This window comes from Arachis hypogaea, chromosome 3 (genome assembly GCF_003086295.3).
Source record: "Arachis hypogaea cultivar Tifrunner chromosome 3, arahy.Tifrunner.gnm2.J5K5, whole genome shotgun sequence".
Classification (NCBI taxonomy): domain Eukaryota; kingdom Viridiplantae; phylum Streptophyta; class Magnoliopsida; order Fabales; family Fabaceae; genus Arachis; species Arachis hypogaea.
In genome coordinates, this window is record NC_092038.1 from 47,753,719 (window position 1) to 47,770,169 (window position 16,451).

Below are 16,451 nucleotides of genomic sequence, written 5' to 3' on the forward strand. Positions count from 1 at the left end.
TAATATTCATTGATATTTTGGAATTTATAGTATATTCTCTTCTTTTTATGCTAATTAATTTTCAGTTGCTTGGGGACAAGCAACAATTTAAGTTTGGTGTTGTGATGAGCGGATGATTTATATGCTTTTTGGCATTATTTTTAGATAGTTTTTAGTATAATCTAGCTACTTTTAGGGATGTTTTCATTAGTTTTTATGCTAAATTCACATTTCTTGACTTTACTATGAGTTTGTGTGTTTTTCTGTGATTTCAGGTAATTTCTGTCTGAAATTGAGGGACCTTAGCAAAACTCTGATAAGGAGGCTGACAAAGGACTACTGATGCTGTTGGAATCTGACCTCCCTTCACTCGAAATGAATTTTCTGGAGCTATAGAACTCTAAAAGGTGCGCTCTCAACGGCGTTGGAAATTAGACATCCAGAGCTTTCCAGCAATATATAATAGTCTATACTTTATTCGAGATTTGACGACGTAAACTGGCGCTCAATGCCAACTCTATGCTGTATTCTGGAGTCAAACGCCAGAAACACGTCACGAACCAGAGTTGAACGCCAAAAACATGTTACAACTTGGCGTTCAACTCCAAGATAAGCCTCGGCTCGTGTAAAGATCAAGCTCAGCCCAAACATACACCAAGTGGGTCCCAGAAGTGGATTTATGCATCAATTACTTACTTCTGCAAACCCTAGTAGCTAGTTTAGTATAAATAGAACTTTTTACTATTGTATTTTCATCTTTGGTCTCAGTTTTAATTTTATTATTCATCTTAGGAGACTATTGATCACGTTTTGGGGGCTGGCCATTCGGCCATGCCTGAACCTTCATCACTTTTGTATTTTCAACGGTGGAGTTTCTACACACCATAGATTAAGGGTGTGGAGCTCTGCTGTACCTAAAGTTTCAATGCAATTACTACTATTTTCTATTCAATTCCGCTTGTTCTTATTCTAAGATATTCGTTGCACTTCAACATGATGAATGTGATGATCCGTGAGACTCATCATCATTCTCACCTATGAACGCGTGACTGACAACCACTTCCGTTCTACCTTGGACCGAGCGCATATCTCTTGGATTCCTTAATCAGAATCTTCGTGGTATAAGCTAGAATTGATGGCGGCATTCATGGGAATCCAGAAAGTCTAACCTTGTCTGTGGTATTCTGTGTAGGATTCCGGGATTGAATGACTGTGACGAGCTTCAAACTCGCGATTGTTGGGCGTGATGACAAACGCAAAAGAATCAAGGGATTCTATTCCAACATGATCGAGAACCGACAGATGATTAGTCGTGCTGTGACAGAGCATTTGGACCATTTTCACTGAGAGGATGGGATGTAGCCATTGACAACGCTGATGCCCTACATACAGCTTGCCATGGAAAGGAGTAAGAAGGATTGGATGAAAGTAGTAGGAAAGCAGAGATTCAGAAGGAACACAGCACCTCCATGCACTTTTCTGAAATTCCCACCATTGAATTACATGAGTAACTCTATCTTTATTTTCTGTTTATTATTTATTATTATTCAAAAACCCAATAATCAATTATTATTCGCCTGACTGAGATTTACAAGGTGACCATAGCTTGCTTCATACCGACAATCTCTGTGGGATCGACCCTTACTCACATAAGGTTTATTACTTAGACGACCCAGTACACTTGCTGGTTAGTTGTGCGGAGTTGTGACTAAGTGTGATTCACGTTTAAGAGCGCTACCAAGTTTTTGGCGCCATTATTGATGATCACAATTCCGTTCACCAGTGGGCAATGCAAGCTTGATCCAACGTTAGTGACAAAGGTGAGTGTCACTAACGTTGGCATTATTCCTCTCTTCCACGCTAGAGTCCAAGTTAACTTAGTTAATGTGGCTCTTAACGTGGTTCATTGCCACATCTTGGAGCGTTAGTGGTGATCACAATTACCACTAACGTTGGAGTCCTTTTTGTCTCCACGTTAACTACCACGTTAATGTAGTTAACGTGGCAATTAACGTGGCTCATGATGGCTTCGAGGGCATTACTGGTGTCCACTTTTCTCATTAACGCTGCAGGCTTATCCCTATTCCACGTTAGTACCTACGTTAACTAGGTTAACGTGGATGCTAACGTGGCTCTTCCTTGCTTCCTTTGTCCTGAAATTACACAAATAAAGTGCATCAAAGCTCTAATCCAGGTCATGAAATCATGCATTATCCAATCTAACATTCATTCCTTGCATAATTCTCATGAAATAATGTAAAGTTCACAATATTTGTCCAAATCAAGATGTAAGTGTTCTTTTATCTAAAACTTGCTTATTTCCTAAGAAAATGCATGAAACTACACTAAAACAGTAAAGAAAAGGTCAGTGAAACTGGCCTAGATGCCCTGGCATCACAACACCAAACTTAAAGCTTGCTTGTCCCTAAGCAAGTACTGAAACATGAATGATGAATGAAAAGGCAAGAGGAATGAATCATTATTGTGGAAGTCAAATCCTTAGTTTTATGGAGTTTCATGCATAGCATCTTAGGTTCGTTCCTTTACCAGGTTTCAGACCTTTATCATGTCCTTGAACACTTGCTTGTTTACATCCCCTGAGACTTCCTAGTTATTGATCCTTCCTTCTTTTGTTTTCTCAAGATTTATTGCATTCTTCCTTTGGCTAAGTGCTCTGTAAGAGGGCGACTCTTTATGATAAGCTTTCAGTCAACACTCCCGAACCAGTTGGTTCAAGGTGCTAGGTGTTGAGACACCCCTAAGGACTTACTCCCTCAAGTCTCTTTCCCTTATACATACACACTACAGGCACATGGTTTGTTATTTTTATTTCTTGAGACTTTTGTGTCCAGCACCTCTTTGGGTTACTAAGTGTTCGGTAGCAAGGGTTACTCTTGATAGTGGACTTTCAGCTGATAATCCTGAGTTAGTTAACCCAAGTTACAAAGTGATAAGGCACTCCTGAGAGCTTATTCATCCAAGTATATCCCCTATACATGAGCACCATAGACACATGCCTCCATCTTAAAACCCTTGGTGCCTAGCATTATTTCTTATTGTGTTCCCTTTCTTCTCACTTTTATTGCTCTTTTTCTTTTCTTATTGAGATCTTATTATTTAGTTAGTCTATAGGATGTGTTTCAAGCATAGGATTCAGGGTAGATAGTTGCCTTCTTTCCTTGTTGGTGAACCAACTTAGCTAACTAATCTTCCTACCATAAACATATAGAATTCACTTCACAAAATAACTCCACTCTTGTTTTTCATATCATTTCTTTTCATTTGGCTTAAGGGACAAACATACAAGTAAGCAAGATGAAGTTGAAAACCAGGGACACTAGACTAGTAATCATAGACTTTAACAACAATGAAACTTAAATGCAAAATTAAAAATCCTAAACTACTATGGAAGCATGTTTTATTTCATACATGATTTTCCTTATTTAAAGCTTGAAAAGGTAGAGAACAAGGGAGAACTCCTACTTCCGCTCTAAATATTATAATGCAGCAGAGTTTAGTGCAATACAACCTCTTATTGATATCTTATTTTTTTTCCGTCAGCATCCTTCCTGCCTTTTGGATGTAGATGTTTTAAGAGATTGATTGAATTTTTAAGGGAAATTGAGTGGAAGTTGTTTGTCCTCCCAAACACTTGAGATCTCGTTAGCCTGCATGTATGCTTAAAAGTTCTTGGAATTCAATTGATGTGTGAACACCAAACTTAGTTTCCTGCCTACTGAAAATAGATTAAATTCATGCAAGGAACCTCATGTGCTTTTATTGAGCAATTGACTACAAAACAGACATTAAACTATTGTTAGGTGGTTTCCTGATTGGTTGGAGCTAGTAACTAGTCAATCTAAGGGTTCAGATGTGTTCCTTAACACACTCCTTGATTGAATACCAGCTTAGAATCACACATTCACCTTTGGATTGCTATGGTGTGGAACACCAAACTTAGCTCCTTGCAATACAGAAAAGCCACTTCACCCTTTTATCAAACTATTAGGAAGAAAAAAAAATTACCTTTGGTTGGGTTGCCTCCCAACAAAGCGCTTTTTTAATGTCGCTAGCTCGACAGTTGCTTCCTTAGTTGAGATGGTACTTCAGTTTGGGGCCCTCCCCTATGTTGCCTAGGTAGTATTTAAGTCTTTGTCCATTCACTGTGAACGTCCTCTTTGAATCTTCCTCCATGATCTCTATGTGTCCATAAGATCTTATGGACTTTTGTGACAAGAAAGGGTCCTGACCACCTTGATTTGAGTTTTCCAGGGAATAGCCTCAGTTTGGAGTTGTAGAGGAGTACTTGTTGCCCTTCTTCGATTCATATGAGAGTCCCTCATAGAAAATATGCAGCTGTACCCATTCATTGAACATGTCTGGTGGGCACCTTCTTGTCAAATCCTTAAACCTCTCTCACGCTTCGTAGAGAGTCTCATCATCTTGTTGCCTGAAAGTTTGTACCTCAGCTCTCAGCCTGTTGATCCTTTGAGGAGGATAGAACCTTGCCATGAATTTGTTCACTACATCTTCCCATGCTATTAAACTCTCCTTTGGAAAAGACTCCAACCATTTAGACGCCTTGTCCCTGAGTGAAAAGGGGAGCAAGAGCAATCTGTAAACATCTGGGTGGATGCCATTAGACTTCACGGTGTCACATATTCTTAGGAAGGTGGTTAAATATTGATTTGGGTCTTCTTGGGCACTTCCTCCGAATGAACAGTTGTTCTGAACAAGGGTGATGAGCTGAGGTTTTAGCTCAAAGTTGTTAGCATGTATGGTTGGCTTTTGGATGCTGCTTCCACAGTTGCCTGGGTCTGGGTTGATGTAAGATCCTAGAACCCTTCTTCCTGGCTCAGCATGATTCACATGGCCATCTCTGGCATGGTTATGAGCTTCTCCTTCATGGTTATCCTCCATGATTATTTCAAAGAATTCCTCCTCTTTCTCTGCTCCAACAACTCTTTTGCCTCTTGCTTCCCTCCTTTTTCTAAGGAGAGTCCTCTCAGGTTCAGAATCAAAGGGTGTTGAAGCTCCGCTTCTTCTACCTGTCATACAACCAGCACAGCTCACAGCAAGAAAGAAATTACAGAGATTATAATGGTTAAAGTGGTTGTTAGTGTGAGTGGTGCAAATTGTCAAACAATTAGTGGGTTAGTGAACAGAATTGTAAATAATGCGGGAAAATAAAAGGGGAGATAAGGAAAGGGAAGAAGTAACTGTAAATGAAAGTAAACAGCTAAACAAAATGAACAAAAGAAAAAAAATGCTCAATCTAGTGATCTTCCAACTTAATCATTGTTGAGTCAAAATCAATCCCCGGCAACGGTGCCATAAACTTGATGCATGGGAATTTGTCTCTCAACAAATTTCCTTCGGCAAGTATACCGAATTGTCGTCAAGTAAAAACTCACAATAGAGTGAGGTCGAATCCCACAGGGATTGATTGGTCAAGCAATTTTAATTGGAAGAATGCTCTACTTGAGCTAAGTAGAAAGTGGATATAGAATTGCAAAAAATTAAATGGCGGGAAAGTAAATGACAGAAAATAAAGTGCAGAATCTTAAATGGGGAATTAGGGTGATTAACATAAAAGTAAATAACAGAAAGTAAAGAGAATGGGTAAGATCAAAAATGGGGAAATCATTGGGTTCAGGAGGTGTTGCATTCTCCGGATCAAGTTCATTCTCATCTCTTCCGCAATCAATGCATTCATTGATCTCCTTGGCAATCTTAAGTGATTAAATCCCAATTCTTTGGCAATCCAATCTCTCTAAACTTGAACAATTGCCCAATTCCTTGATTTAATTACTCATGAGAAGAGATGAGGTATGGTCACTGATTATATCACATGTATTTCCAAATCAAAGTGTTGGTAGGGTTATATGTCACTATACCCATCCAAACCCAATTTGGTCCAACATGAGAAAGCATTTCTAGCATGATCTCCTTTCTAGTTCAAAACTACTCCTTTATATACTACTCTTCTTGGTCTTCTAGTCAATTCTGCAAGTCTTGGATATGGGCCTTTGATCTTAAGTTGAAGCAGTTGGGAATCTTCAGTGGGCTCAGCTTTAGTTGCAGAGAGAAAGTGATGTAAGCATGGACTTTGGGTTGGGGCGTTAGTGGCATTAACGCTGAGTGCATTGTGGGTTTGAGAACGTTAGTGGCAATCACTTTTCTCACTAACCTTCGCAAGCGTTATTGGGACTCACCTTTCCCAATAACGTTTCCTTGTGCCCCTTGTCCTCACGTTAGAGCTCACGTTAGCTAAGTTAACGTGGCTCTTAACGTGGTTATGTCTCATATTCGCAAGCGTTATTGGGACTCACCTTTCCCAATAACGTTGCCTTGTTCCCCTAGTCCTCACGTTAGAGCTCACGTTAACTAAGTTAACGTGGCTCTTAACGTGGTTATGAATTCCATCCCAACGTTAGTGACAAAGGTGAGTGTCACTAACATTGGCTCATCAATTTCAACTCCACGTTAACTTTCACGTTAGTGGTCTTAACGTGACCACTAACGTGGGGAATGCAAGCTTGATCCAACGTTAGTGACAAAGGTGAGTGTCACTAACGTTGGCATTATTCCTGTCTTCCATGTTAGAGTCTACGTTAACTTAGTTAACGTGGCTCTTAACGTGGTTCATTGCCACATCTTGGAGCATTAGTGGTGATCATAATTACCACTAACGTTGGAGTCCTTTTTGTCTCCACGTTAACTACTACGTTAATGTAGTTAACGTGGCAATTAACGTGGCTCATGATGGCTTCGAGGGCGTTACTGGTGTCCACTTTTCTCATTAATGCTGCAGGCTTATCCCTATTCAACGTTAGTACCTACATTAACTAGGTTAACGTGGATGCTAACGTGGCTCTTCCTTGCTTCCTTTGTCCTGAAATTACACAAATAAAATGCATCAAAGCTCTAATCCAAGTCATGAAATCATGCATTATCCAATCTGACATTCATTCCTTGCATAATTCTCATGAAATAATGTAAAATTCACAATATTTGTCTAAATCAAGATGTAAATGTTCTTTTATCTAAAACTTGCTTATTTCCTAAGAAAATGCATGAAAATACACTAAAATAGTAAAGAAAAGATCAGTGAAACTGGCCTAGATGCCCTGGCATCATGAAGTTTATAAAAAAGTTATGCACGTTTGAAGTTGGGTGTGTAAAATTCATTACTACAACTTAGCAGCTTTTTCTAAAGATTTGATGCATGCATATGTGGAAGATCCCATGCGTACGCGAAGATTGGTCTCTGTCTAGCACTCCTGCGTATGCGAATGGTCCATGCGTATGCGAATATGCAAATTTTAGTATTCATGCATACGCATGAGGCATGCGTGCACATGACACTCCCTATTTCGCAAAAGTTGTATTTTTGAGTTTTTAACATTTCCTTTAACTTTCCGAACCCTCTATAACACCTGTGTAAAGTACGATAGCTAGTGTTTAGGCTTTGGGACGAGCTTGAGAGCATATTAGGTGAAATAAAAAGGGGTATTTACTTGTTATGAATTTAGAGCCAGTGGAATAGAGGAGTAAAAGAGTTGGAGTGAGCTATAACAATAAATGATTTTGATCGAAAATAATAAATAAGATGATAATAATGAAGAGTAATGATGAGTAACTTGAGTATGATTGTTTTAAAGTAAAGTGAAACATGTTTGATAAAGGGAAAGAACTTAAAATTGGAAATGTCTGTGGGGATCGTAGTGGTGTACTACTTACAAATGGTGGGGATTGTGATCATTTACCGCCCACGGGTGTGTGTTTTCTAATTAAAATCTTGCAAGGATCATGGTAGTGTACCGCTTGCAATGTTGGGGATCGTGGTAGTGTACTGCCCACCCATTTTTAACAGGACGATATTCGGGTTAGCTACAGGATGTGTCGGGTTTTGGCAAAGTAACTGATGCATGAGCTCATATGCATTTGTATGTTTTCTTTGAGTGTGAATTGTCTTAGTTTGCTTAATTGCTTAACTATGCTTATCTGCTACTTGCTCTACTTGCTATATCTGTACCTTATCTATGTTTTCTTTGTTTGATTTGTATGTGTTTGTATCTGAGAGACCCCTCGTATGGAGGAGGCATGACAGGGGTTGTTCCACCGGTGATGAGGAGGTTTAGAGGAGGCAGAAGGTGAAGATTTAGACTAAATTTAGACTCCCTTAGTTAGATCACCAAACTTAGGGCTTGGTATAATTCCTTAAGTTTAATTGTTGAGTATCAGAGTTCTAGGAATGCCTTTGGCTTTTTCGGCACCCTATATATTCATTATACGAGCACCTTTACCATACTGAGAACCCCCGGTTCTCATTCCATGCATATTTCTGTTGTTTTTCAGATGCAGGTCGAGATGCATCTCAGTGAGCATCTGGAGGTCTCTATGCAAGCAAAGATATGAATTTTGGGATACTATATTTTGGTTTTTAGGCTATGTATTGATGTATATAGATTCTCCGCATGTATGTTTTTGTATTTTGCCCTCTTAGAGGTTGCTTTTAGAGAAACAGGTATTTTATTTATGTTTTGGGATAACATTAAGTTATGTATATGTATGTATGTATGTATGTATGTATGTATGTATGTATGTATGTATGTATGTATGTATGTATGTATTTATGTATGTATGTATGTATGTATGTATGTATACTCTTTCTGACCTTAGCTTCGCAGGTCGAGTTTGGAGCTTGATATTTGTATCTCTTGGAATTCTATTCTATATATGTATAGTTCAGCTTTCCTTTCAATCTTGATATTCATTTCTATGCTTATCCGTATGAGTGTGATGTGACTTCTGTTACACTTTTGCTTAGCTTCCTTTTCAAGGCTCCTAGCTACAAATTCTTTTAATTGTGTGTGTGTGTGTGTATATATATATATATATATATATATATATATATATATATATATATATATATATATATATATATATATATTCTTTTAGAGGTCGTAGTGCCTCGCCACCTCTGATTTATTTCCTAGGCGTAAAGCTCTGTGTGGTAGGGTATTACATTATGGTATTAGAGCAGTTTGTTCCTGTAGAACCTGAGGGATGGATTGAGTATGCTTCTGGGCATACTTTGGGTGTGTGTATATGCTAAATTAGGATATCTAACTGATATATGAGGTGTATTTGTTCATGAGCATGCATTTGGGACTTTGAAGCACTAGACTTGAGATATTGAGACTGATCACCTTGATATCACTTGTTTGGTGTGAACAGGAATCAAATTACGACTCGTGGACGCAACTGTGGTCGAAGGAGAGGTTGGAATAGTAATAAGGAACTCCAAACGACTACGAATAACCCTGCCAACTTCTTGAGTGCTGGTGCACGAAATTGACTCCGCAATATTCGTACAGATAGACCGGCAAGTGCACCGGGTAGTCCAAGTAATACCTCAGGTGAGTGAGGGTCGATCCCACGGAGATTGTTGGTTTGAACAAGCAATGGTTATCTTGTAGATCTTAGTCAGGAGATTAGAAAAGATAGTTGTTGAGAAAAAGCACATAAATAAATAAAGTGTTACTGGGTAGGTGTGAAATCAGTGATGATAGAACGGTTGAGGCTTCGGAGATGCTTCCTTCTTCTAGATCAACTTTTCTCACTGTCTACTTCAACTTCTGATGATTCATTCCATGGCAGGCTGTAAGTGATTAATGTCAGGTCAGTGGTCATTAATCTCCTCTGCTTCAGATCAAACACCAGGTCAATGGTCATCCAATCTGAATGGAGGTGAAGCTCCTGCAGTCTATTCCCTTGGTGATCCTACTCAAAACGCCACAGACAAGGTCGGATCTTCTAGATCAGAGAATGCTGCCTCTTGATTCTAGCCTCTACCACAAAGGCCCTAATCATCCCGTACCTCGGCTCAATTGATGTCTCGAGAAGTCCCCAACGAAGTCATGGATTAGCAGTCTAAGAGATGTATAATCAAGCTTGTGGTTCAGTACTATCCCGTCAAGGACTCACAAGAACCCATGTAGAATAGGGATGACGGTCAAGTTACACTCCCAATTCGTTAGGATGAAGAATGAAGATACACCTTAGAATGGAATCAAGCATAGATTGAAATAGAATAGTGATATTATTAATCCATAAGAATCAATAGAGTTTCTACCCTTAACCTAGGAGGGTAGTGACTCACAGCTTACAATAATGTTCAAAAATATGGTATAAGGTCTATGGTGCTGAACAAGGGTGATCCTTGTTCTATATATGCTAATCTAAGAACTAAGAATGATAGAAATAACATAAACTAGTCTTGTAGTGCGAAAATCCACTTTCCAGGCCCTCTTAGTGAGTGTTTGGGTTGAGCGAAGGGTGACTCCATGTGCTAGGACTCCTTAGGGGCGTTGAATGCCAGCTTGGGACTCGTTTTTGGGCGTTTGGTCGCCATCTGCTCTCTTTTGGGCATCTAACGCCAGGAAGAGGGTTGGTAGCAGGCATTGAACACCAGTTTTGAGCCTTCATTTCCAGAGCAAAGTATAGACTATTATATATTTTTGAAAAGTACTGGATGTTAGCTTCTAAAGCCATTGAGAGTGAGCCATTCGGACCTCTGTAGCTCCAGAAATGCTCCTTCGAGTGTACGGAGGTCAGATCCTGACAGCATCTGCAGTCCTTTCTCTGTCTCTGAATCAGACTTTTTCCAAAGCTCCTCAATTTTAGCCAGAATTTATCTGAAATCATCATAAAACACAAAAAATCAAAGTAGAATCCAAAAATATGAATTTTTTACTAAAACCTATGAAAACATAATAAAAGTTAAACAAAACATAACAAAAACTATATGAAAATGATCCCAAAAAACATATAGAATATCCGTTCATCAAGTGTCCTAGAAAATATTGCTTCTGCTATGCAGGCAATGGCTGAGGTCCTTGGTCAGCAAGTTAATAACGGAAATGGGGATAACGGCGAAAATGGGCCGATGACATTAGCGACTTTTCTGAAGATAAACCCACTAATCTTTAGAGGAACCAGTGATCCGATGGAAGATGATAATTGGTTTCAGGCAATGGAACGAGTCTTGCAAGCACAACAAGTGCCTGAAGACCAATGTGTTGATTTTGCCACTTACCAGCTGAGGGGTAAAGCTCAGTATTGGTGGCAGAAAACTCGATATCTTCTATAGTGAGACAATGCTGCAATGCCCTGAAATGCTTTTCAATCTGAGTTTTTTAAGAAGTATTTCCTCAATTTAGTTAGAACGGTGAAGGAGCTTGAGTTGCTACAGCCTATAGGTAAAGTAGGGTTCAATGATTGTGGCAGAGTACACCAGTAAATTTGAGGAGCTTTGTTGGTTTTCTAAAGTTTGCCACGGTGCTCTAGAGAATTTTGAAGAATGAAAATGCATAAAGTATGAGAGTGTGTTACGGAGTGATATCTTGAGTGTTGTGGGCCCTATGGAGGTCTGAGTTTTCTCTGAGCTGGTCAATATGAGTAGGGTGATGGGGGAATGTTCAAGGAATGCTGCGGTGGCAGAGAATGATTACCGTGCGTTCTATCGAGAGGAGTACGACCAGACTTTTGCACCAAGGGGCCAAGAGTTCAAGAGGAGTGGCTACAGATTTGAATACTCCCAAGGTTAGGATGGTCAACAAGGAAGTGGTAGCCGTCAAGGGAAAGGTAAAAGGAAGCAGGTGACGATATACTCGGAGGATTTAAGGCACCAAAGGTGTGGAGGTTTCCATCAACATAGGCCGTGCTGAGAGGGCTTAGGCTTGTGTTATAATTGCGGGGCACCAGGTCATATCTTTAGAGATTGTTCCCACAGAAAGAACTAGGACGCTAATCGATTGTAAGCACAGAGTGGAGGTAATATTTTAAAATTATTAATCGAATTCTAATTGCATTATATGATATTATAAAGCTGCATTTAGTCATAACCTAGGACAGAGATGAGGATTTAGAACTCAACGTGTCAGAACTTAATGGTGACCTGAATGCGTATATACCAAACTCTCAATTTATAGTAATTAGATTTAAGGTTTCTTTTGCTTGCTACTGATTGGACTAGATCTGGTTTTGGGTTTGGATTGGTTATCAATGCACCACATGTTGCTGGACTATTTTGAATGCACAATTCAATTTATGACAAAGATTTGAAAGAGCTGATGGCCGTAATGGGTAATGTTTAAATTTTGTGACGGTGAACTGTAATGTAGAGAGGTTGAATTTGTGATAGGCTTAGTGTCAATGAATCTTCATGACTCAATCCATATTTTCATATAGAATTTTTATCTCCGATGCCCTCTTGTAAAATGATTTGATCACTTTCCCAATTTTATCCTTTACTCGCATGTATCCATGCATGAATCCTGTCCCTGTCAACATGAGCCTGAGCTTGTTTTTGGATAACCAAGCGATCCTTGAATCTTTGAAAACCTGCATTCGAAATGCCTTCCTTCGTGAACTTGTGTTTCTTTCTAAATTGACTGAGACTTAATTTATTTGATATGCCTTGTTCTTTCTATTAGAGATTCCCCACTTAGATTCTTTTCTTGAGACGCACTTTAATTCTCTTTCTGGTAAATTTCATTGTTTTTATACAACTTCGCTTGATCATAATGTAAGATATCCTTTCCAATTCTTGCAACTGTCTTGCGTGTTGTTCTTTTTCCTTTGAGCTTTGTGCCCTCTTAAATTATCTCGAGCTTATTTTGGTGTCGCGTATGATGAGCGGATAATTTGTACGCTTTTTGGCATTGTTTTTAGTATGTTTTTAGTATGATCTAGTTAGTTTTTAGTATATTTTTATTAGTTTTTAGTTAAAATTCACTTTTCTGGACTTTACTATGAGTTTGTGTGTTTTTCTGTGATTTCAGGTATTTTCTGGCTGAAATTGAGGGACCTGAGCAAAAATCTGATTCAGAGACTGAAAAGGACTGCAGATGCTGTTGGATTCTGACCTCCCTGCACTCGAAGCGGATTTTCTGGAGCTACAGAAGCCCAATTGGCGCGCTCTCAATGGCGTTGGAAAGTAGACATCCTGGGCTTTCCAGAAATATATGATAGTCCATACTTTGCCCAAGATTTGATGGCCCAAACCGGCGTTCAAAGTCACCCTCAGAAATCCCAGCGTTAAACGCTGGAACTGGCACCAAAATGGGAGTTAAACGCCCAAACTGGCATAAAAGCTGGCGTTTAACTCCAAGAGAGGTCTCTGCACGAAAATTCTTCATTGCTCAGCCCAAGCACACACCAAGTGGGCCCGGAAGTGGATTTTTATGTCATTTACTCATTTCTGTAAACCTTAGGCTACTAGTTTTCTATAAGTAGGACCTTTTACTATTGTATTGAGACATCGAGGGGTAGCTATCTTCATTGTTAAGCTATCTTAGATCATTGGGAGGCTGGCCTCATGGCCATGCCTAGACCTTGTTCTTATGTATTTTCAACGGTGGAGTTTCTACACACCATAGATTAAGGTGTGGAGCTCTGCTGTACCTCGAGTATTAATGCAATTACTATTGTTCTTCCATTCAATTCCGCTTGTTCTTGTTCTAAGATATCACTTGTTCTTCAACTTGATGAATGTGATGATCCGTGACACTCATCATCATTCTCACCTATGAACGTGTGACTGACAACCACCTCCGTTCTACCTTCGATTGGGTGAATATCTCTTAGATTCCTGATTGCACGATGCATGGTTGATCGCCTGACAACCGAGTGCTCGCCTGACAACCGAGCCAACCATTCCGTGAGATCAGAGTCTTCATGGTATAGGCTAGAACTGATGGCGGCATTCAAGAGAATCCGGAAGGTCTAACCTTGTCTGTGGTATTCTGAGTAGGATTCAATGATTGAATGACTGTGACGTGCTTCAAACTCCTAGCAGGCGGGGCGTTAGTGACAGACGCAAAAGAATCGCTGGATTCTATTCCGGTCTGACCGAGAACCGACAGATGATTAGCCATGCTGTGACAGAGCATAGGAACATTTTCATTGAGAGGATGGGAGGTAGCCACTGACAACGGTGAAACCCTTGCATAAGCTTGCCATGGAAAGGAGTAAGAAGGATTGGATGAAGACAGTAGGAAAGCAGAGAGACGGAAGGGAAGGCATCTTCATGCGCTTATCTGAAGTTCCTACCAATGAATTACATAAGTACCTCTATCTTTATCTTTATGTTTTTATGCGTTCATCACCATATCCATTTGAGTTTGCCTGACTAAGATTTACAAGATGACCATAGCTTGCTTCATACCAACAATCTCTGTGGGATCGACCCTTACTCGCGTAAGGTTTATTACTTGGACGACCCAGTACACTTGCTGGTTAGTTGTGCGAAGTTGTGTTTATGCCGTGGTATTGAACACCAAGTTTTTGGATTCATTACCGGGGATTATTTGAGTTGTGAAAAGTACTGATCACAATTTCGTGCACCAAGTCTTTGGCGCCGTTGCCGGGGATTGTTGAGTTTGGACAACTGACGGTTCATCTTGTTGCTTAGATTAGGTATTTTTTTTTCTTCAGAGTTCTTAGGAATGAATTCTAGTGTTTCAAGGTGATGTTCTTATCATCACCAAAGCTGTTTGATCTTCATCAATTTAGCTCTTGAATGCAATGTTCTGCTGAAGCTTGGCTGACCATGTCTAATTCCTTTAGACTGAAGCTTTAGACTAACATTGCATGATTCCTGGGATTCTCATTAAGAATTTTGATATCTTTTTCCACTTAATTTTCGAAAAACACAAAAAAATAAAAAAAATCATAAAATCCAAAAATTTCTTGTTTGAGTCTAGTGTCTCATCTTAAGTTTGGTGTCAATTGCATGCATCCATTCATGTGTTCTTAAGGATCTTCAAATAATTCTTGATGATTTCTTACTCTGATCTTTGAATTCTCTTGACTTGAGTGTTTTATGTGTCTCATATGCATTCTCATTAGTGTCAGTAGTATACAAACTGGTAAGTTTGGTGTCTTGCATGCATAGTTATTTGATTCTTGTTGCATTTTGATTTTTCCTTATTATTAAAAATCCAAAAATATTTTTTATTTGTGTCCTCTCAAGTCAATACTACAGAGAAATTAAAGATTCAGAACATACAGCAGAGGAATTACACAGAAAAGCTGGGCGTTCAAAACGCCTAGTGAAGAAGGACAGACTGGCGTTTAAACGCCAGCCAGGGTACCTGGTTGGGCGTTTAACGCCCAAAAGGGTATAGTTTTGGGCGTTAAACGCCAGAATGTGCACCATTCTGGGCGTTTAACGCCAGGATGGCACAAGAGGGAAGATTCTGTTTTTCAATGCAATTTTTTTTCAGGTTTTCAAAGTTTTTCAAAATCAAATCTTTTTCAAATCATATCTTTTCAATCATGTGTTTTCAAAATCAATTTCTTTCCATTTTCAAAGATACTTACTATCAATTAATGATTTGATTCAACACTTCAAGCATGTTGCCTTTTCTGTTGAGGAAGGTTTAATGTTTGAATCATATCTTTTCTTGTTAGTCAAGTTTTTAATTTTCAAAATCAAATCTTTTTTTTTAATGCTTTTCAAATCATATCTTCTCAATCACATCTTTTTAAAACTAATCATATTTTCTTAACCACATCTTTTTCAAAATAGTTTTCAATCAAATCTTTTTGATTTCTAATTTTAAAATCTTTTTCAAAAATCACTTGATTTCTTTTCCACTTTCATTTTCGAAAATCAAGTAGTGTTTTCAAAAATGTTTTCAAAATCTTTTACTTAATTTTCGAAAATTACTTCCCTCCTTCTCACATCCTTCTATTTATGGACTAACACTATCCCTTAATGCAAAATTCGAACTCCATCTTCTTTGATAAGTTCGAATTTTCTACTTCTGTCTTCTACTCTTCTTTTCCTCTGACACTTTAAGGAATCTCTATACTGTGACATAGAAGATTCCACATTTTCTTGTTCTCTTCTCTTTCATATGAGCAGGAGCAAAGACAAAGGCATTCTTGTTGAGGCTGATCCTGAACCTGAAAGGACCTTAAAGAGAAAGCTAAGAGAAGCCAAAGCACAACTCTATTTAGAGGACCTGACCGAATTCTTCAAAGAAGAAGAACACATGGCAGCCGAAAACAACAATGCCAACAATGCAAGGAAGGTGCTGGGTGACTTTACTGCACCTACTCCCGATTTCTATGGGAGAAGCATCTCTATCCCTGCCATTGGAGCAAACAACTTTGAGCTTAAGCCTCAATTAGTTTCTCTAATGCAACAGAATTGCAAGTTCCATGGACTTCCATTGGAAGATCCTCATCAGTTCTTAGCTGAGTTCTTGCAAATCTGTGACACTGTCAAGACTAATGGGGTTGACCCTGAGGTCTATAGACTTATGCTATTCCCTTTTGCTGTAAGAGACAGAGCTAGAACATGGTTGGACTCTCAACCTAAAGAAAGCCTGGACTCTTGGGAAAAGCTAGTCAATGCCTTCTTGGCAAAGTTCTTTCCACCTCAAAAATTGAGT